A 20,005-nucleotide genomic window follows, 5' to 3' on the forward strand; every position below is an offset into this window, starting at 1 on the left:
TGGGGTTGAGCCACCCCCAGAGCAGCCAGGTGCCTCTAGGCTTGCGACACCAGATGTAAATTTGGCCCTTTAGGACGTTTGTCACCTAAAAATACCACCTATGTTTTCCTGCACACTGTTGTAGTTTATAATTGGTGCATATAAATATATAGATATACAGACACACAGCTGAGCAGGAGTGCTATTTAAAGCCCGGGCAAGGAGGAGGACCAGCGCCAAGCCCGGTTTTTAGGAACAGGGCATAGGTGCAAGCTGAGGACACAGACCCAGCACGGTGGCTGCGCTCCAGGGTCACGGACCCATCGCCTGGCAAAAATAGGAACGTATGTAGGGGTTGGAGGAAGTTTAAGTAAACACCGGAGGTGGCGCAGGGCAGAGCAGCCGAGCTGCGGGTGACCCCCTGCATCTCCCCTCGAGGGGCACGGATGCCTGGTGCCGCAGCACCCCAAAGCCATGGGCAGACGGGGCTTGCACAGCACCAGCCCCGGGAAGGTTTAGCATTAGCAAATGCTGAATGCCAGGACCGGGGGTGCCCCGGCAGCACCTGCTCTGCCCTTACACCTGGGCACAAAGGCAGCCACTGTGCTGGGAACGCGACACCCCCGCCAGCTGAGCCCCGTCCTCCCCGGGGATTTGCGCAACAGAAACACCAGCCCTGCCAAAGCCAACACAGGCTGCTGCCTCCGCGGGAAGAGGCAGAGAGGAGTTCAGAGCCTCTGCTCAGGCCCAAGTGCAAACCACCTCCTGCCAGCTCGGATGCCGTGGCTTTGGGGGTTTTTACTTCCTCCCCACCAATAGTTTGAGTCAGCCCTTTCTGCAGCGCACTGGGAGCAATAGCCTCTGCAAGTGCCTCCACGTGAAGCCACCAAGTTTCCCTTTGGTCCCACCCTGGACCCCACGAGGATCCGAGTGACCCTCGAGGCTGCATCTGCACTCCCTGCCTGGGAGCGGTCAGCGGGGCCCCACCGCGAATGGGCTCCCCTGGCTGGCAGAGGCAGCGATGGGGGGACGGGGAGCCGCTGGCCCCCAGCCAGCAAGAACATCCGGGCAAACGAGGAGCGGTGCTAACGAGTGCCGCAGCCTGGGTCCTGCACGTCAGGGCTGTAGGAGAGGCCAGGGTGGGATGAGCGCTGCTTTTTGGCTGTGGTGCTCCACATGCTGTGCAGCGCCAGGCTGCGGGCACCGCACCCGCGCTCCTCTTTGGGGCTGCAAACTGAAGAGCATCGCGCTCGCCACGAGCCCACGCTGCTGCCTGCTCTGAACTTCATGCTACCTCCGAGCTGCATAGATGGGGGGGACAGATGGCCTCACCTTTGCAGCCAAGGAATAAAGCCCCCTGCCCTGCACCCCGGGCCCCCTCAGGACTGCCAGCTGGGAAGCCCACTGCCAGCACCGCGTGGGATGCGGCTGCAGCCTCCGGAGGCACCACGTGCCCCTGCGCGATGGCACAGTGCAGGCGATCAAGACCTTGGGCTGTCCATGTTGCAGCACCTCCGGACACCCCTCCTCGCCCCGAGCTTGCCGCGTTGCAGCTGATAAACCCCAACCAGTGCTCCCGGTACCTGGCTGCAGCGTGGGTGTACCTGCCACGGGCTCAGCCCCTCTCCGTCCCCAGACAGCCACCGCCCCCTGCTCGGGGCCAGCTGGCAGGTGACGATGCTGGGGCTTTGTCTCTGGCCTATGATGTTGCCCATGATTTATAGGTCATTTTACAGCAGCTGTAAAGAGGCTGTAAATTATAGGAGGGGCATAAATTAGCCACGGACCCCTTTACTGGCCATAAAGATCTAAGGCCCACCACAGCTGCCTTTGGAGCTGGCACCCCAGGAGCATTCCCGAGGACAGCCAGGGGTGTCTTCAGCCAGGCCAGCGGGGCCGCGCCGAGGTATTTAGCACGCCTGAAATAAATGGGCCCTTTTATTCCAGCGGGGCCGCTGAGTCGGAGGATGACAGGTGGGGAGGGGCCGGTGCGATGGGGGCAGCCTGGGGGCTCCCGGCCGAGTCCGGACCTTGCTTTTTTGAGGGGAAGAGGGCACTCTGTCCCCCCCGATGGGCCCTTGGTGCCGGGACCCCCAGTCCAGCCCCAGCAGCGTTTGGTGGTCCGGCCCAGCAGCTGTCTGCCAAGATGCAGCATCAGGACAGTGTGGAGAGCTCAGGAGCACGGCAGGACCACGGCAGGATGGGCGCAGTCAGGGATGCATGCAGCTCCCGCAGCCACCCTGGCCCCCTGCCCCGGCTCACAGCGCATGGGGGTGGTCTGTGGGGCAGCCCCATGTCCTCCTCTTAACGAGCATGGGGGCAGCTCCTCCTTCGGCTCCTGCAGCCCATGGCAGGAGCCGCCGTGGTCGCTGCCTCCCGTGCAGCGTGCCCTCTGCTGAGAGGCTCCACGTGCGCCAAGTCCCCCGAATTCCTCCGCTGGCCACCCTGCCCCAGCAGCAGTTGGTGCCCTGTTGTTCTCCGACGTGACCCTGGAGCACAAACCGCTTTGCAGCTTCTCGCCGTCCCGTTAATTACATTATGTCTAACGAGAAGGATCAGGCGGAAGGGATTAAACTTTGAATCTGCTTCCGCGGTCCTGGTGCACAGGAGAGAAAAGCATCTTTATCCATTCAAAACGGGAGTAATTTTTCACACCAGCTCCAATCCCAGTGCTAATCTCCTTAGTTTACCCAGCCTGCTGTCAGGTCTGCACGCAGGCAGGGCAGGCAGGATGGCCCTGGCCCCATGCTCGGGGTCTTTCCTTCTTTATCCAGCTTTGTGGCGTGACGGATGGCAAGGGAGGTGACTGGGCTGTGACAGGATGGGCAGGGGACTTTGCAACCCCTGCCCCAGCGCTCGGTGTGCACAAGGGACCCATTCAGGGGCTTCTCCCCCACCTCTGCCTGTTCTGCGCCGGTCACCCCCGGACGAAACAGCACGTCTAGGGAATTTCTGAGAGTTGCCAGTGGCTCAGCGTTTCCTCCTGCCTGGGGCTGCAGCCCCTCGCTGCGTGGCCGGAGCATGGGAAGCACCGGTTTGGGATGAAGCCTGTTCCCAGGCGTTTCAGGGAAGAGCTTCCAAACATCGGGGCCACGCACACACAGCACCAGTGGAGGTCCTGCACCCCAGGGCCACCTGCAGCCCCGTGGGTGGGCTCAGGGTGAGCACCCCCAGCCAAGGAGGGATGGAGCCAGGCAGGGTTTGCTGCAGAGCTGGTGGGTCCAGCAGGACCCAGCACACTGGGGGCAACGCTGCAGCCTGGGCAGCCGCACCTCTGGCTTCCACAGGAGCATGGGGATGTGGGGACAGGGTTCAGCTGCCACCCCCGCCCCCAGGGTCTGCTCCGCGTTTTGGCCCCTCTGCGGCTGTGCTGGCTCACTGGGGGCTGGGCAGCCCCACAGCCCGGAGGCTGAGCCGGGAGGGGGTGAGCAGTGGAATAGGTGACACATAATTTGCATGATTATTCAGCATGAATTTGCCTTTCTTACTGAACAAGGCATAGGCAGGGGTCACCATTTCCGAAGGGCCGCGGTGCCACAGCCCGGCACGCAGAGCTGCCGGAGACAGGGCCGCAGCGGGTCAGCAGCTGGGCTGACACCCCGCAGCAACGGGGTCGCCTCTCATGTCACTCAGGCTGCTGCAACGAGGGCGGTTTGCATTTTGAGAAGCTGGAGCATCACCTGCCTCCCTGACATGCAGCCCAGCACAGAGCCTGCATTCTGCCCTCTGCCCAAACTCTCCAGGAAAGCGCCGGCCGGCCAGGCAGGACCGTGCAGGGCTCCCTCCCCGGCCAGCCTTGCCCCGCTCTCACCTCCGCCACGTGCGGTGCGCGCCGCTCCGCCAGCCAACGGCTCGGCCACGGGCTCCCAGAGCCGCGGAGCTCCCCGGGGAGTTCAGGCAGGCGTTCCTCTCCGGGGCCATGCCACCACGGCCGCTCGGTCCTCACAGCCCTGCAGCGTGCCGCGGTGGAGGAACGAGTGCTTCGGGACGGGCAGAGCCACGGGCAGGGGGATGGCTTGCTGGGGTAAGGGCTGCTCAGAAGCAGGATCTTGCGAGTCTCTGTTTAACACTTGAGCTGAGATTTCCCAGCACTGTATTAGGCATGGAGCCCTGTGGTAATACCCTGGTGAATAAGGGAAAGCACAGCCCGAGGACTTGGTGATGTTTGCGGTCTGCCTGGCAGACCCAGGTCTTCTGACAGGAGCAGACAGACACCCCCAGGCGAAGGGCCCCCCTCGTTGTGCCCAGTCCGACCCTGCAGCCACCCGGCACGCTCTTCCTGCGAACGCCTGACCTTGAGGTCTCTGAGGAACAACAGGGAAAACCTCTGCCCCCCGGCACGGGCACGGGGCTCGGCTCTGCACAGAGGGACCCTTGTGCTCTGTGGCAGTGCCTGGCCCCGGCGGCTGCAGTGGTCACGCTCCCAGCATGGGGACAAGGCTGCTGAGGGGGACGCACGCGGGGGGCTGCCCTGGGCAGTGCAATCTGCTGGAGCTCGGCTCTCTGAAGCCGTCCCCAGTAGCTGCCGCGCAGGGAGCGGTGGGCGCAGCCACCGACCCCCCAGCCCAGCACGCAGCTGCCGTCCAGTGCTCGCTGCGAGACGGCAGCAGTAAATCTGAGCTCGTTGCTGGAGACCCCAAGGAGAGCATCTGCAGCTTGTTTTCAGCATGAACTCCTGTAAAAAGGGCATCGTGCCTATAAATCCATCACGGGGAAGCTTCCTGGAAGCCCAGTTCAGCTTCTGTTCCTCTAATTCCTGATGCACAGAGTCCCCACCGCTGCCAGCGCGGAGGCAGGGCAAACTGAAAGGGCTTTACACATTGCATCTCTGCAGCTTGCCAGTCCGGGTCCCGCCTAGTGTCACCTTCTCAGTGCTCAGCAGTGGGGACAGGAGCTCCCACCCTTTGGGCACCAAACTCCTCTGCAATGGCTCTCCATGAGCTGGCCAGAGACCCCTGCCAGGGCCACCTTGTGAGCCAGGCAGTGCTCTTTAGCACCAAACGGTTAAAACAGGATTTAAAGCCTTCTTGGAAATCACGGCTCATCAGCAAAGAGAAGGGTAAGTGTTTTGAAGTCAAATATTGGCAGGTGAACATACCAGAGGATGTTTCCTACCCCTGCAGGTTAAGCCAAAAGGAATTAATCAATAAGAGTCTAATTTAAAAAGCTTTTATGCACCTGTGTGGCTCTTGCTCTCTCTATATATACACCACTTGCCTGCCCGGGCACTGCAGGTGCTCTTGTAAGCTGCTGATCAGGGAAAGGCCCTGGGGAGAGCTTGTGACCACTTCATGGCTAGCTGCAGGTACTATGCTAAGCCATTCCCATCCCTGCAGTGAGTGCCTTCCCCTGCCCACCCAGGACTCCTGGGGATGCTGCAGGCTGAGGGCAGGGGTACGGGGGGGGCTGAAGCTGTGTCTCGGGGTATGCAGGAGCAGGCGTGCATCTTTGGCCGCCCCTCCCAAGGGGTTAATCCTGCTCCTGAGTTTACATTCCTGTGTGATGGGAAATGTGATCCTGTGGCCCTGGACTGGTTAGTGCCTGCTCTGCCCGCAGGAAACCCAGTGATGGTAAGTCATAGCTGCAGCCGCTGTGGGAGCCCTCCCTGTCCCGCTGGGATCCAGGGGCAGCTGGGCCTCGTCCCTTGCTGCCTGAGGGATGCCAGGTCCCCCCACAGGAGAGGCAGTGGGGTCAAAGGGACCCCTCTTGGGCTGGCTTGGGGCCTCCCTCCCCCTCGGCTGCGCGGGGCCATGTGCTGCAGCCCTGCCTGGCCAAAGGTGGTGGCTCTGGGCAGGTCTCCAAGGGCCTGGAGATGGTGATGGGGAGGATGGGCTGTTGCAGGGGATGCGGCTGCTCAGGGCAGGGTGAGCAAGGCAGGAAGGGTTTTGAAAGCAGGTGGTGAAAGAAGTGAGCTGGAAAAAAACTAAATATAATCACCAGGGGCTCCTACAAGCTTAATGCTCTTCAATGAGCAGGGACAGGGTGTTTCTCCTTGCTGGAGACACCTCTAGAAGAGTGCCTTTGACCCCTGCCATGACCCTCAGGTGTCTGTGGAGGTTTCCAGTGCTTGTGAACGCAAAGGAGCATTTCCAACCTGCAGGATGCAGCCAGGGAAGCCACGGGAGCAGTGGGAGCATGTGACCCCGGAGGCATGCGGTGTAGGGCAGCTTGACGGGGGCTTCATCCCAGAGGCGCAGCTCTGGTAGGGGGGGACTGGCGAGCTCCAGTGGTGCCTGGGGAAGGTGCTCTGGGCAGGGCATGCATTGGTCTGATGGGAACCCTGGCTCTGCTTTGGGAATGATGCTCCTCCATGGAGGGAGGGAGAAGTTTGGCTGTTTGCAGTAGCAGGGAAAGGGCAAGAGAAAAGCAGCGATCCCGGACGGGAAGGTGAGAGGAGCTGTTTGCAGTCTGGAGGGGGTTAGAGAGTTTAGGGTCTGTCTGTGGTTTGTTTTGCCTTCCTCCTCCTCCTGTTTCCAGCGTGTGGGAGGCATCTTCGTCCGGCCTCACCAGCAGCATCAGGCTCATGTGGGTTTGGAAAAGCAAGCGGGCACAGCTCTCTGCCCTGGTCTATAAATACAGCAGCCTCTCCAGGGCTGTCTAGACAGGAAGCAGCCTGCGAACTGGGAGAAAACTCCCTGTGTTAAAGGGGACCGGCAGCCTGTGCTGGGAGCCCAGGGAAAATCAGCTACTGAAATATTCAGATGTGCCCAGAAAGCTGCTCTGAAATGGGCCTCGGACCCAGCTGCTGCCAGGCTGGGTGCCAGGCTGGATGTAGTGAGGTCCTGGCCCTGTATCAGCTGGGCAGGAGCTGCTGCCTGCAGCCCACGCCATGCCCTGCTGCCCTCTGTGTCTGACTTATCCTTCAGAGTGCAAAGACTCCCGAAATCTTCCTTCTTCCCTTGCCTGGGAATGGGGAGAGCCCTGCAGCAAGCACCTTGCTCCCAAATCTGGGGGGTCCGAGGCCCTGGATGAGGATGGGGAGGCAGAGTGGCTGAGCCCAACTGGTCCCACTGCCTCCTGTCCTTACGCTGATGCAAAGCAGCATGTGTGAGGGCAGCTCTAGGGAAGCAATCTGCTGGATCCCTCACTCATCACTCTGGGAAAAAACTTAAGGACCCAACTGCTTGGGTCCTTGCTTCCAGGCCCTGAACCTGTTAGAGTTTGCCTTGCATTGCTTTCATTTTATACCCTTGCAGGGGAAAGTCCTCATCCCAGTTGTTTTGTTCCTGGTTGTGGCTTTTTTTCACTATAAATATCCAAGCATTGCTTGAAAGAAAAAAGAAAACAGCTCTAGGTAGTGGGAGAAAAATCATAGCCCATGGGTAATGACACATAATTACAGCCTTTCTCCTGATGAAAGGAGCTGCCATTGGGCTTCTAAATGACAGTGTGCAGAAAACACCATTATCAGATTATCCAAGTGGCAGAATCTTTGCAGCAACAAGGAGGCAAACTGTGTCCGTCCCCGTGGAGGAAGAGTGGCCAGCATCATCCTCAGCCCCAGCCCGTACGGGAGTGCGAGAGCCAGAGAGGCAAATCCCACAGCCGAATGGATCTCTGTGGCAGCCGAGGCTGTTTGCTGCCCCTGGAACTTGCACCGATCCTGCCAGCCTGGGGGACGTGTCCCCACATCCCCGGTTCCCAGCAAGGAGAGGGGCTGCAGCGGCCCTCGTGGGCTGGCACCTGGGCTGGGCTCTGCCGGTGCCGCTGCAGGGGTGCGATAAGGGACGGTGCCCCCATGGGCTGGAGGAGATCTGCCCAAGTGATTTGTCATTTGCCCTTTGCCTGTATCACTGTAAATGCTGTAAATTACAGACATTTGTTATCTGGACCTTCTTCCTCCTGCTAAAGCAAGATAACAGCCAGAGGAGGTTGCTGTTATTACTCCGATTTACTTCAGCACCTTTATCTACCCCTGGAGATCTTTTGGGCCTGATCCAAAGGCAGCAGGAGCCTTTTACAGGGTGGGGAGCCGAGGGGATGGGCAGTGCCCCATCCCTGCCCCAGCTCTTGAGATAGCAGCCGTCCTGGGCAGCCATCAGGATATCCTGATTTCATGTCACCAGGGCAGCTCAGCAGCCACCACCCACCGGAGAGCCTGGTCCCTTTCCCCCTTGCAGGGAACGGATCTGGCGTTGAACCGCTCTGTCCCCAGGTCTCTGAGCCTGCCTGGGTGTGTGGGTGCTCCCCCGGAGCCTGGGCAGCCTCGGGATGCGTAGAGCATCAGCGCAGCTAATGGGATGTGCTGGTGTCCCCCGGGACAGCTTATTAAACATCACAGCCCTGCAAGAGAGCCCGGCTGGAACAGTGTGACATTCACACGCCAGCTCAGCTTCGGTGCGAGAGGGGCAATATCAAACAAATGTAATTAATTTCCCTCTGCAAATCAATTGGGGGCCAGAAGTCAAGCCCGCCTGGTACAGGAGATACACTGCAGTGAATAATCATCCTCGTGGACGGGTGATCCATGCTGCGCTTATGAGGGCATGCTGTTCACCTCCGAGCAAATTAAAGAGCCTCCCCCATGGGCTGAAGGTGAGACGAGGCTGCAGGCCCTCCGTGATGGATTATCCGCCGCAGTGAGTTACTGCGGGGCTGAACCGCCTGCCAGAGCTGCCCAGGGCACTTCCCTGGTGGCGAGTCCAGGCTGCATGAACCGAACCCAGCAGGTCTCTCTCAAGCAACATGTTTCTCAGGTGGATGTTTCAATCCTTCACCTGGCGGCTCTGGCAGAAGAGCAGCATGGGGAAGGCTGCAGCTTTGTGCTGGGAGCACCTGAGGGGATGCAGAGCACCGAGCATCCTTCACCCCTGCCTCTGCTCTCCCCCCAGCAGCCCTGGGGGAGCCCGGAGTGGAAGTGGGAGCCTGTCCTGGAGGGCCAGCAGTCTGGGGACGTGCCTAACTGCTGGCCTGGCTGCAAACACCGCCGTGCAACTGTCTGCCCCAATTGTTGTCTGCAGACAATAAAATATCATGTGATGTCTTAATGAGCTCCTTGGTATTTGACAATTGCAGGGTAGCAGAGCTCACTGCCCGGCGGGGCTGGACCCTGCCCCGCTCCCAGCGCTGGTTTCTCCGTGAGCAGTTGCTGTGAAGCAGCTCGGTGTGGGGGGGCAGGAGGAGCTGCCCTCCCCTGAGCAGGGGGGAAGCTCCATGGTAGATCCACCTGGCCAGGACCCTTGGCCTGGCTCTGCCCTGTGAGGGCATGTTGTGGGCAGGGGCAGAGAGCTCACATCAGCTCTGACTTAAATGAGATACTGCCCTAATGTCAGGGAAGTGATTAAAAAAACAAAAGGTGGGCTCAGGCCCTCTGAAGGCAAGTAGGATGGCTTTGGTGTTTTGCTCTCCCTGGCTAAGCTTGTTTGATACGGCTCCTGCTTAATCTCCCAAATGCTGTGTCTGTGGGCAGACCGTGGTGTGACCCTTTGGGTGCCCTGAGCATCTCTGGCCCTGGGGCTGGTTGTCTCCTCAGCGAACGAGATGATGCTTGGGCAGTTTTGTAGGCAGGAGCTTCTGAAGGATGCATTTCCCTTCCCTTCATCCCCATTAGAAGAGCAGCCAAGCAGCAGCAGATGGGGGATGATACAGTGCTGTTAAGATGCAACCAAGGAAGGAAAAGACCAGTTTGGTTCGATGTTGACAGAGAAACTTCCGATCAAGGACAGTGCTGGGGAGCCAGCCTGCAGCCCTGCGGCCAGGGCTTTACCCTGGCACAGCAGCACCCCAGAGCTGCTGCTCCCGGGCAGGTGTAGTGTGGGCTGGGACAGGGCTGCATGCAGCCGAGCAGTGCTGCCACGGCGCTGACCCGGCCTGGCTGGGCAGCTGAAGTCCAGCTGAGCGTCAGCAGCGCCTGTCGCTGTGGCCAGAGCCACTAATAATGCTTTATTGAGCTGGAGTGGAGAGGTGTGAGAGGTGAGCAGTTCTATTGGGCTTCCCGTAAAAGGCAGTGCTTTGCTTCCAAATTGTGCTATGGAGCTGATGCTTTATCCCTGGTGTTGCTGATTTTTCATGTCACGTTTCCCTGGGGAAGCTGGTGCTTTGCAGGCTGGAGGGTGGGCTGCTTGCGGGGTCCTGCCAGCTGGTGGCAGGGTGGCCTGGTCGGCCACTGGCCCTCAAGAGGGGCTCGGCTTCTCTTTGAGGTGGCGTAGGCAGACCCCGTCCCTGCGGCCCCGCTGCCAACCAGCGAGCTGCTGGCCTTGGGGCAGCACGCTGAGTCGCTCGCTGTGACTCAGATGTTCCGGCTGATGGGAAGCAGTTTGCCAAGGTTGGACAACGCACCTGGAAATCTCTGCAGAGCGCTGAGCAAGCCCTGCTGCCCGGTCGGGAGGGGACTGGGGGAAAGCCTGCGGTCGAGTCCTGGGGATCAGGAAGGAGGGTGGCACAGGCACAGCCTGCCCTTGGCACTGGCTCCCATCTGGGGACAGATGTGGGTGTCCCGCCTGAACCCCGGGCCAGGCTGCATCCCGCAGCACACCCGTTAGCAGGAGTGCACGCTTGTGCACGCTCGGCGCTCACCGCGGTGGGGCTGGTGCCCGTCCCGCCGCTGCGTGCACGTCCCGTGGGGAGCCGTGCCCGCCACGCGTGTGCTCTGCCTTTCTCGCACAGGCTCGAAGCCACAAGCCAGCCAGCTGCCTGCAAGGAGCCCCGCACCCTGATGTGCTCCGGCCTTTTCAGGGAGAGACGGAGCTGACAAAGTCTTTGTCAGTCGGATCTGCCAGGGAAAGCTCTTTGTTCTTCAGCATTTGCTCTTGCCTCCCCCTCTTCAAACGTAAAATAGATGCATCTGCTTTTGTTTTCTAAATGCAGAATTAGGGATTGAAAAGAGCCTCTTTGTAGTGGGGAGGAGGGGAGAGATCTTTAACTGGGAAGCAAGGTTAGGGGGGAGCAGCTCTATTGTGCTGTGACTCTCCTCCAGCTCAGCACTTTCTGTGCCCCCTCTTCACACTCTGCTTCCCGCTAGAACCACTCTGGAGACACAGAGAAACCTGCCTGGGTGGGCGAGGGAGGACGGGCTGCTCCCCCAGCCCCGCTCCAGGGGCTGTGCCGGTGCCCATTGGCATCGCCGCCACAGTTCCCGTGCCCGACCGTGGGGATGGCGTGGATTCGCCCATGGTGGGTTTTGCTGGGCGGCAGAGGAAGGCCACCCCTCGGTCTTGGGCTGGCGAGCGGAGGCAGGGGTGGGCAGCCTGACAGCGCTGCGTGGGCAGGCGTGGAGCCCGGGAGGTGTCTGTGCGCCTGTATGTGAGACCCTACGCAGGGGTGGTGTGTGTCGGGGTGTCCCCGCAGGCAGGGCAGGAGCGGGTGGGTGTCCCTGCACGTGGCCCCACGCTGTGGGAGGACGAAGGGCTTGCAGGGAGGCTGTGAAAGCTGCAGGCTCTGGGAGCAAAGTCCCAGGGAGCTGCTCCCAAGTGCCTTTGTTACTCCACAGCCAAGACAAAACCCAGCGAACCCCAGCCTCGCAAGCCTCTTTCTCTGGCTGTGTTTTGTGTGAGGGCAGCTCCGCAGTGTCCCCCCCTTTCCCAGCCACCCCCTGCCACTCCCCCGAGGAGGTGGATGACCCAGACACAGCCACCAGCCTGGAGCAGGACCGCATGTGGAGGCAGAGTCCAGACCACAGCTGCACACTGGCCATGCCAAGGCCAGGAGCCCCTCGGCTGTGATGCAGACCTTCCCTGAGATGCAGAGGGGACATCTCCCCACAGGGTCTGTGCCAGCCTGCCGTGAGCCTTACCACCTCCTGTGTTTCAGCAGCAGCTGGTTCACTCTCCCAGGCAGAAAGAATTACTTCTTAATTGAGAACCTGCTGCTCCCACATCAGGAGCAATGCCCATCAGCAGGACAGGAAAACCCCCAAGCTTAGACTGGGGAACCACAGTGCTCTTTGGAGGAGGCAGTGGTGTGGGCAGAGAGCAGAGGAGCCGGGGCAGGACAGCATGGTGCCTGTTTGGCTTCCTTGTCCTGGTCTGGACACAGCATTCCCTCGGGAGCAAGCTGCCCCGGCCCTGCTGCCCATGGGGTTTGAGGTGGGATTCGCTAAACCAGCGCAAACCCCAAGATGGGTGCTCTGATTTCCGCGGCAGAGCTGAGCACTGGGCAGTACCCAACAGCATGGTAAACCCCCCTGGCTGAGCTGAATCTCTGTGTTTGATGCTGCTCCCCACTGGCTGGTGCTCATGGGCTGTCCCAGGGATTTGCCTGACACACGGTAAGTTGTTCAGCTGTTGTGGTAACTGAGACCTACTTTAAGTTTTTCTTAATCCTGTTCTTGATTAACTGCGGCTAAACTGAAACAAGCCCAGGTTCATGTGAAACTAGCATCCGCATTGCCTCGAAATTGCGTCACTGATGAAAAGGCATGTGTGGAAAAGCTCAGCACATCACCCCGGCCCGGGTCCAGAAGAGCCATGGGCTGGCAGGGGCTGGTGTTGCCTGCTGCTGCCCATCCCTGCAAGTACAGGCAGACAGTGAGCTCCAGCTTGGTCCTTGGGGCCCTGTTGCTCCTCAGACTTGGCCACGGCCCTCAGCAGTCCCCCATTCCCTCTGGGGGAGCGTTCGTCTCCCTGTCCATCCTGGAGGACCTGCTCATGCTCTGCTTATGCCACCAGATGGTGACAGCTCATGGTCACTCCTGCGCTGAGCCCCAGTGCAATGCTGAGGCCAGGGATGCAGCCAAATCCTTGAGCTTCCCAGGAGCAGGGGATGGTTCTCCCCATTTTTCTGCCATTTGCAAACACCTTTATTTATAAAGGCCCAAGAACTTGTGTCCAGTTGATGCAGTCAAGCAGAAACTATCCCTACAGAACAGCAGCAGCAGAGGTATGAGCCTCTCCCCTTCCATCACGAGGGTGCAATCCCAGAGGTCCATTTCAGAGCCAACGTTAATAAACCTGGGACTAAAGCTCGGTGGAAGGCACGGCGGCTCTGGAGAAGAGCAGGGTCAGGAGCTGCTGTGCAGCTGCCCCAGCTCATGTGCGTGCCCAGCCAGAGCCCCAGCAGCCTTGCCTGCAGGGCGACTAGAGCACAAAGCAGCCTGACCCCAACTGTTAGGCGATGAGGAAAGCCGGGCTGTGGGTGAGCAGCTGCCCAGGCTGCCCCAAAGGTGTGTGGGGTGAGTTGTGCTTGTGGGGTCTGGGGTTGGCTCTGCTGTCATCAAAACTCTCCCCATGTTCAGCTTGCTGGGTGTCCCACCAGGTGTGTTATCTTCCCCCCCTTCCCCCTGACCACACATCTGTCATCCTGGAAAGACAATATTCAGTGGGTCTTGGCATGGCAAGCAGAACAGTTGCCTGAAACAGCAAGAGGCTGCTGCTGAAGATGGATGCCCAGCATTTGTTTCAAATATAGCTCTGGTGATTGACAGGGCTAATTCAGCCTGTCCTCTTCTCTCTTATAACTTAATCACTTACACATTGCCTCGCGCAGGTCTTTCCCTGCCAGCCAGGGATGTCTTCATTTTGGGATACCTTGACTTGGAGTCTGGCTCAGGGCTGCTCCATATTTGTGCCTCCTGCACAGGGGCTGCACTGCCCCATGCCATCTGTGTGACCCTGAGCCAGCCCTGCTTTGGGGGAGCTCGTCTGAGCTGCACAAACCGGGGCTCTGCAGAGTGGGCTCCCCCCTGGGAGGGCACAGAAGGCAGCCTGGGTTCGCTGGCCTGGCAATATCCCACCTTGCCCTCCAGCTCAAGGACCCAGCGTGGTCCTGGCTGACACTGAGCAGAAGGCACGCGTGCTGCTGTGCACGTTGAGAGTTTTTTGGGGTCCTCTGTGTTACAGCTGCTGTGTTCCTGCTCCAAAGCTCCGTGAAAGGCTGGCCGATGTACACAGCTGGGAAGCAACAGGGACTGCAGCAGCGGTGTTTTGTGGATGGCTCCTGGGAAGGATTTGGGTCTGGCAACCCTTTAAAAATCTGCTCACAGAAAGCGGGTGCCCCGGGGCCTCCCTTTGCAGAAGGGTTAGGCTGGGGGCTCCGGGCGGCTGCCTGCGTGCTGCCGCCTCGGGGCTGGGTGCCGGGCAGGGAGGGCAGCGGGGTGCAGGCGACCCCTTCACCCCTGCCTGCGCCACGGGTCTCGCTGGTTCCCTGGTGCGATGGAGAACACCAGGGTGGGAGTGTGGAAACACCAGGGTGGGAGTGTGGAGGCGAGCATCCCGCCGCGGCCTGGGCCAGCAACCGCCTGCAAAACCCAGCGGGGACCCCCGGGACCCCACTGAGGGGGGGGGGGGGGCTGCCGAGAGGGGGTGGGGTGGCGGTGACTACAAGCCCCATCAGGCCGCGGAGGAGGAGGGGGGTGGGAGGAAGGCAGGCGGGGGAGGAGCCGGGGGGAGGCGGCGGGGCGGTGCGGGAGCGGCTCAGTCCGGCGGCGGCGGGCGCACGGCGGGGACGCGGGGCAGCGGCAGCGGCGGCTCGTCGGGGCGGCCGCGGCTCCGGGAGCGCCTCCCGCCGCCACCTCGGGGCCGGCCCCGCCATGGGGCGGCCGCTCTGAGCGCGGCGGCGGCGGGGCTGCGCCTCTCGCCCCGGCCGGGGCTCCCCTCCATTGTTCCCGGGAGCGGCGGGTACCGCGGGGCTCCGGTGAGTACCGGCGCCGTGCTGCGGCCGGGGCTGCCCGCGGCGGGGAGCGGGGCCGCGGGGCATGGCTTTGTGCTCCGCTGGCGGCGGGGACCCGCGGGTCGGGGGGCGGCCCCGGTTCGGGATCGGGCTCCCGCCGCCACCGGACCCCGCGGGGCGCCCTCCCGAGCGGGGGGGGGGGGCGCCTCCAATTTGCGGGAGCTGGGGGTGGGGGTCGGGGTGCTGGAGGTTTGCGGTCACCGCGGCGGGGGGGTGGGGGCGGAACTCCGGTTTGCGGGAGCTGGTGATTTGCGGACAGCGGCGCGGTCCGGTGTCGGGGGCCCTGGTTTGCAGCCCCCGGGGGCTGCGGGGGCCCCGCTTCGCGGTCGGAGCCCCGCGGCGGGTCCGAGCCCGTCCTTCGGGCCGAGCCGGGGCTGGAAACCCGCCAGCCCCGGGGCGGGCTGGGGCCCGGGACCCCCCTCCCCGGCTGCGGGGGAGCCCGGCGGGGGGCTTGGGGGGTGTTTTTCGAGTCGCTGCCCGGTCCCTGTTCCTGAAAAGTTGCCAAGCGGGAGCCTCGCGGCTTCCAGAAAAAGATGGAAAAGGAGTTGGGTTTGGTTTTGTTTAAGATTTCGGATCCTGGGGCGTTGGGGTGGTCAGCGAGGACGGAGGCGCTCCGAATACCGCGGTCCTAGAGTTTATGCTTCCCTTTGTGTTTGCAGGCTGCCCGCCGGGAGGTGGGGGACTCCGAGAGCCTCCTTTATCCAAACTCTTTGCAGGTCTCTGGGAATTGCTCTCGCCTGTCCGTGGCGGTCGCGCCGGGAGCGCGGCGTGGCGGCCGGCTACGCGTGCGGTGCTCGGCTGTCCGCTGGGCCGATGCGCGCAGCCCTCGGCACCGGCGTGGCTTTTGGGTGGCGTTTTGGGTTGCGGCGTTTGTGGTTTCTTTGCTGTTGGGGCCACGAGCCGCACCCGCAGCCAGCTGGCCTTGTGCGAGGATGGAGCGGAGCACGTCCGTGTTCAGGTTACGCCGAGGAGCACCGAAGCCACCTCGCGATTCCCTTCTCTGCCCGGATTGTTGAGTTACCGCCCCGTGTCTTGAGTGTCACGGCTGGCTGGTGCAGCTTCCTTCCCGTCAATGTTTAAACCTTAACAGTGCGGTTCGCCCAACTGCTTGCATTAATAAAACAGACGGGCTCGGAGGCTGCTGCTCTGCCAGGGTCCCAGCCAGAGCGAAATTGGGATTTGTGTTGAGGGGGAGGCGGTGGTTTGCGCTGGCTGGGGATCCCTGGGTGCTGACCAGCTGGATGCGAGCGTGCGTGCAGAGAGGAGGGTGCGGGGGGCACGGGGGGCAGCCACCCTGCCCAGCCCTGGGGATGCTGCAGGAGTGCGGCCCCCGCAGACCGCTCTGGCTAGCAGCCATTTTCCCCACACAGGAGCACTTCCTCCCTTAATCTCTGTGGTGGCTGGCATGCACTGTTGCCTCTTCGTTGTGTTGCTCAGAGAGGATTAAAATAAACAGTCCCTGCCTTGGTGGGGCGAAGGCAGGAGCAGCGGCCGTTGCAAAAGCACCCCGCGTGTGCATCCGCCGGCTCCAGACTTTGCTGCGCGTGATGTGCCCGCCTTGGGAGCACTCTCCGCCCCAGCCGTGCTGGGAAGGAGCCCGGGTTGCTTTCAGGTGTGAACTGGAGATCCCTGTTTATTTATCTACCTAAAATCGTAAACTGAACTAGGAGCTGTGTTGCCTCCAGCCCCAGCTGGTTTCCCCCTGATGCTCTGGCCCCACAAAGCCCTGGCTGCTAGAAGGGGCCACTCGACTGGGGCTGGGTCACAGATGCTTGTCCCATCCCAGCAATTCAGTTTTCCTCCCCCGTTGGGGACCTTCTGCTTCTGGGCGCGAAGGCAAACATGAACAGTTGGGGATGTGTGTGCTGGAGAAGTGTATGTCCTTCCCCTCCCAGCAGCCTTCCTGCGGGAGCTGAATGTAGCAAAATCCCCATCCAGCCCCAGTAATGGGCCTCTGCCTCTTGCAGGGAATGGCAGGCTGTGGTTGTATCCCAGCGTCCCTGTCCTGGACCAGTCGGTGGTACCAGCCCAGTGGAGATTTCCGGGTACCAACGGGTGCTCTGTAGATCTGAAAATCAAGCCCTTGGCTAGGGATCCCTGAATTTGAGGATGCTTCTAAAACTGAACTGGTTTTACACGGATCTGTGGATGAGGCTGGACCTTTCCCCATCCCGCCTGCCCTGCACACCAGGCTCCCCCGCTGCTGGCTGCCCACAGTGTGCAGTGAACTCGGTGCTAGAGATACCCCTGGTAGCTGCAAGGCCTCGCGGCAGCTGCGGCACATATGGCCGGGAAGGGTTAACGCAGTATGTGTGCAGCACAGTTGGATATTTATTTTTCCAAGCATGTGTCTGCTTTAGGCATTATAGTTTTTCCCTATCGTTACATTTGCAGTTGTGTTTGCTTTTTATTTCAGCAAATACTTGGTTCCTGACCTGAGCCGGAGGCTGAGGCAAGGAGCACTGGGCAAGGGGAAGGCTCTTCTCTGTGTCGCCCACGAATTTTGCCTTTGGCATGCCCTTCTTCCCCAAGGGCACCTGGAGGGCTGCTTGTGTTGAGCCTCAGAGAAAAATTGAGGCTCCTTTCTGTATTGTGGAGCTGGAGTGCATCTGTGCCAGGCAAGGTCTCCCACTGGCAGTCACCGCCTCTCCACCCCAAGGGACGTGTGGCCCCTCCCTGGGTGCAGCCCCCCACCCCGGGCTCCTGAAGCCTTGCGGACCTGGGAGCCGAGCTCAGACTCTTCTCCCTGTTGAATTTGGCCTTGCCCAGTTGTTTTTCTGCCTGCTGCATTACACACTGGTTGCTGGCGCCGAGGCACCCTGGCGCGCGCCTGCCTTGGGGACGCTCTGACATGGTGGATGCTGCACGGGCCAGCTCTGCTCCAACGGGGAGGCGGCGGCTGCGTGCGCGGGGGCCAAGCTGCCCCACTCCAGAGCCGCTCCGGCCGACCGGCAGCAGCTACCCCGCCGTTACATGCGAGCACATGGAGCCTGCTCCTGGGGGATCAGATCAGGGGCTCCCCCGCGGGACAGCACAGCATCGCGGGAAACCCCAGGCTGAGCCGGGGCTCCGACCCCCGGGTGCCTCAGCCAGGCACCCTGCTCCAGCACCAGCTCCTACTTTTGGCATTTTGGATGTGTTCCTGGGGATGAGCTGTGGGACGGGAAGGGGCTTCCCCTGCTACACTCAGCTCACAAACGTTTGGCACAGGCTGCTGAGCGTGGAAGGTCCCGTCTTGTGCCGTGTCCCTGGGACAGCTCAGCCTGGTGACTCACGGGCCTGGGAGAGACGAGAGGTGAAAGTGCAGCCCTCGGGGTGCCCGAGGACAACAGGAGACAGGTTGCACGAGGCTGCTTCTCGTGAATGCACAGGCGTGCAAAGGCTGCATGACAACATCTTCCCCGACGCGCGGGTGTGCAGGGAGTGTGTGCCCCTGGGAGGGTGCACAGGTGGGCACAGGGGTCCGTCACCGCTCTGAAATAGCTCCGTGGGTGTAATGGCCAGCTGTAATTGCAGTCTTGGAGGCAGGTCTCTGAGGGGCAGTTAGCCCTGGCCCTTCTCTTACTGCTTCCATTTTTAGTTGTTTAAATCCACCCCTGGGCAGTAAATTGCAGTGTGCCGGGGCTGCGGGGAGTGGGGACGGTGCCCGGCGGGAGCTGGAGACCCACCCTGCTCAAGCTGCCATCCTCCCGAGCAAACGGTTTCCTGTTGAGATTTATATAAAAGCAGTGTAAGCACGGAGAAGAGCCATGCCGTTGTTTGTACAGGTAGGATCACTCTCCCCACTCCTTGCCAACCCCTGGGGGGTCAGGGGCAGGCACCGAGGGGCTCCCCGGGCTCCCTTTTGCCTTGGGAAGGAGGGCAGGGTCCACGCTGCCCCTTCCCTTCAGCATCCACCCCTCTCTGGACACCAGGATTTCCATGGGTGCTGCTCAGCCTGTCCGGGGGGAGCAGGCAGGGTGCTCGGTTTGACTCCCGTGTGCAGGATGCGTCCCTGCCCTGCACCTGTCTGCCTTCTAGCAAGGCCATAGCTGCTGCCACCTCCCTTTCCGCCCCGGGGAGCTGAGCGTCGGTGGGTCGTGCGCTCCCTCTGGACCTTGGGATGTGTCCCTCCCTCCTCTCCCTCCCAGTGACTCTCCCAGATGCAGGGCAGCTCCTTGCTGCCGAGTGATCCCTACGCCATGGAAATATGCTGCTGTTGAGCCCCTGAATCAGCTGGAAGGCGCCTGCTCCGAGGTGTATCTGGAGAAGGGCTTTGCTCTGCGCCGAGCCAGCACTGACTCATTTTTCAGGAACTGCTGCTTCTGGAGGCGCTGTGCTCCCCTCCATCCCTCCCTCCCTCCATCCCTCCCTCCATCCCTCCCCTCGGCGAGGGGCTGGCTTGGGAGGCCCACGCAGACACTCCGCATTAGGGCATGTTCCGGGGAGCATGTGCTGTCGATAAACAAAACCACTTAGAGACAGAAAATAATTTCCAGAAATACCAGAGACTTTTTTTTTTTCCATGAAGAATTCCACCTCCCCCTTCCAAACCCTGATAAATTGTTAACATTCAATAACTATTTTAATGTGTGCTGCCCGGCGCCTGGGAGCGCTGGCGCTTGGAGATAACGGCGGTGTTTGCCGCTTTTCCCTGCCTGACTGCTTGTGTCAATATTTTGGGTCCCAAATGTTCCTGTGCCGGTCGGAGCCAGAGCACTTGGGGCAGGGAGGAGGCAGGTGGAGCCCCCACACCTGCACCCCGGCTCGGTTTCCTCGGGCTGCAGAGGCTCTTCAGCGGCTCTGAGCTCCCTGGGCAGCACCCGGTGTTAAAGGGGAGCCCTTTGGGGCTGGCACTGGCGGCTGCTCAGCCCAGCCCCGGGAAAAAGCTGGCGTTTTGGGCAAGAGGAACGGAGGGTCTCGCTCCCTCGCTGGAACGGGAGAGGCGGTGGCCGGGTGGCCGGAGCTCTGACGGACCGAGTGCGTGGGGAGGATGAGTAGCGGCTTATTACTCACTACAATTATTACTCACCGCTTTTAACGGCGCGTACTTAGACAAATGCCTTATGGCAAAGTTCATGCTTGTTCACGCGGCTCGGCACCGGGCTTTGGGGAGCACGAGTCGGTCGGGAGAGAAACAGGGTGAGCTCAGGATACTCGGCAAGGGCTACGGGGCATGGAGGTACGGCTGCATCCCGGGGAGGTGCTCTGGCCTTCGGCTGCCGGAGCCTGGAGGAGGGTTTTGGGAATGGTATCATCCTGTCCGCACCCTGGTCCTCACACCTCTCCCGGAGCATCTGCTGCCAGCAGCACCCTGGCCGGGCCAGCACGGCCGTGCTCGGGTTGTGCAATTGACTGGGCAGGGATCTCAACGGCAAGCTCTTCGGCCAAGCCCAGGGGGACAATTAGCGATGGCCAGCGTCAGGACCTCCATCCCAGGCTT

General features: G+C 61.1%; 1 protein-coding gene across 5 annotated transcripts in view; it reads left to right on the forward strand.

The window, feature by feature from the left end:
* The first annotated feature begins 14,311 nt into the window (after positions 1–14,311).
* The window catches only part of FGFR1 (fibroblast growth factor receptor 1), a 30,769-nt gene continuing 25,075 nt past the window's right edge, over positions 14,312–20,005 (forward strand). For all 5 annotated transcript variants that reach the window (XM_075074649.1, XM_075074650.1, XM_075074651.1 and 2 more), the window contains exon 1: positions 14,312–14,547. The gene's annotated coding sequence lies outside the window, so the exon portion shown is untranslated. The remainder of the gene's footprint in view (positions 14,548–20,005) is intronic.

The sequence above is a fragment of the Phalacrocorax aristotelis genome, chromosome 24 (assembly GCF_949628215.1).
Source record: "Phalacrocorax aristotelis chromosome 24, bGulAri2.1, whole genome shotgun sequence".
Lineage (NCBI taxonomy): Eukaryota > Metazoa > Chordata > Aves > Suliformes > Phalacrocoracidae > Phalacrocorax > Phalacrocorax aristotelis.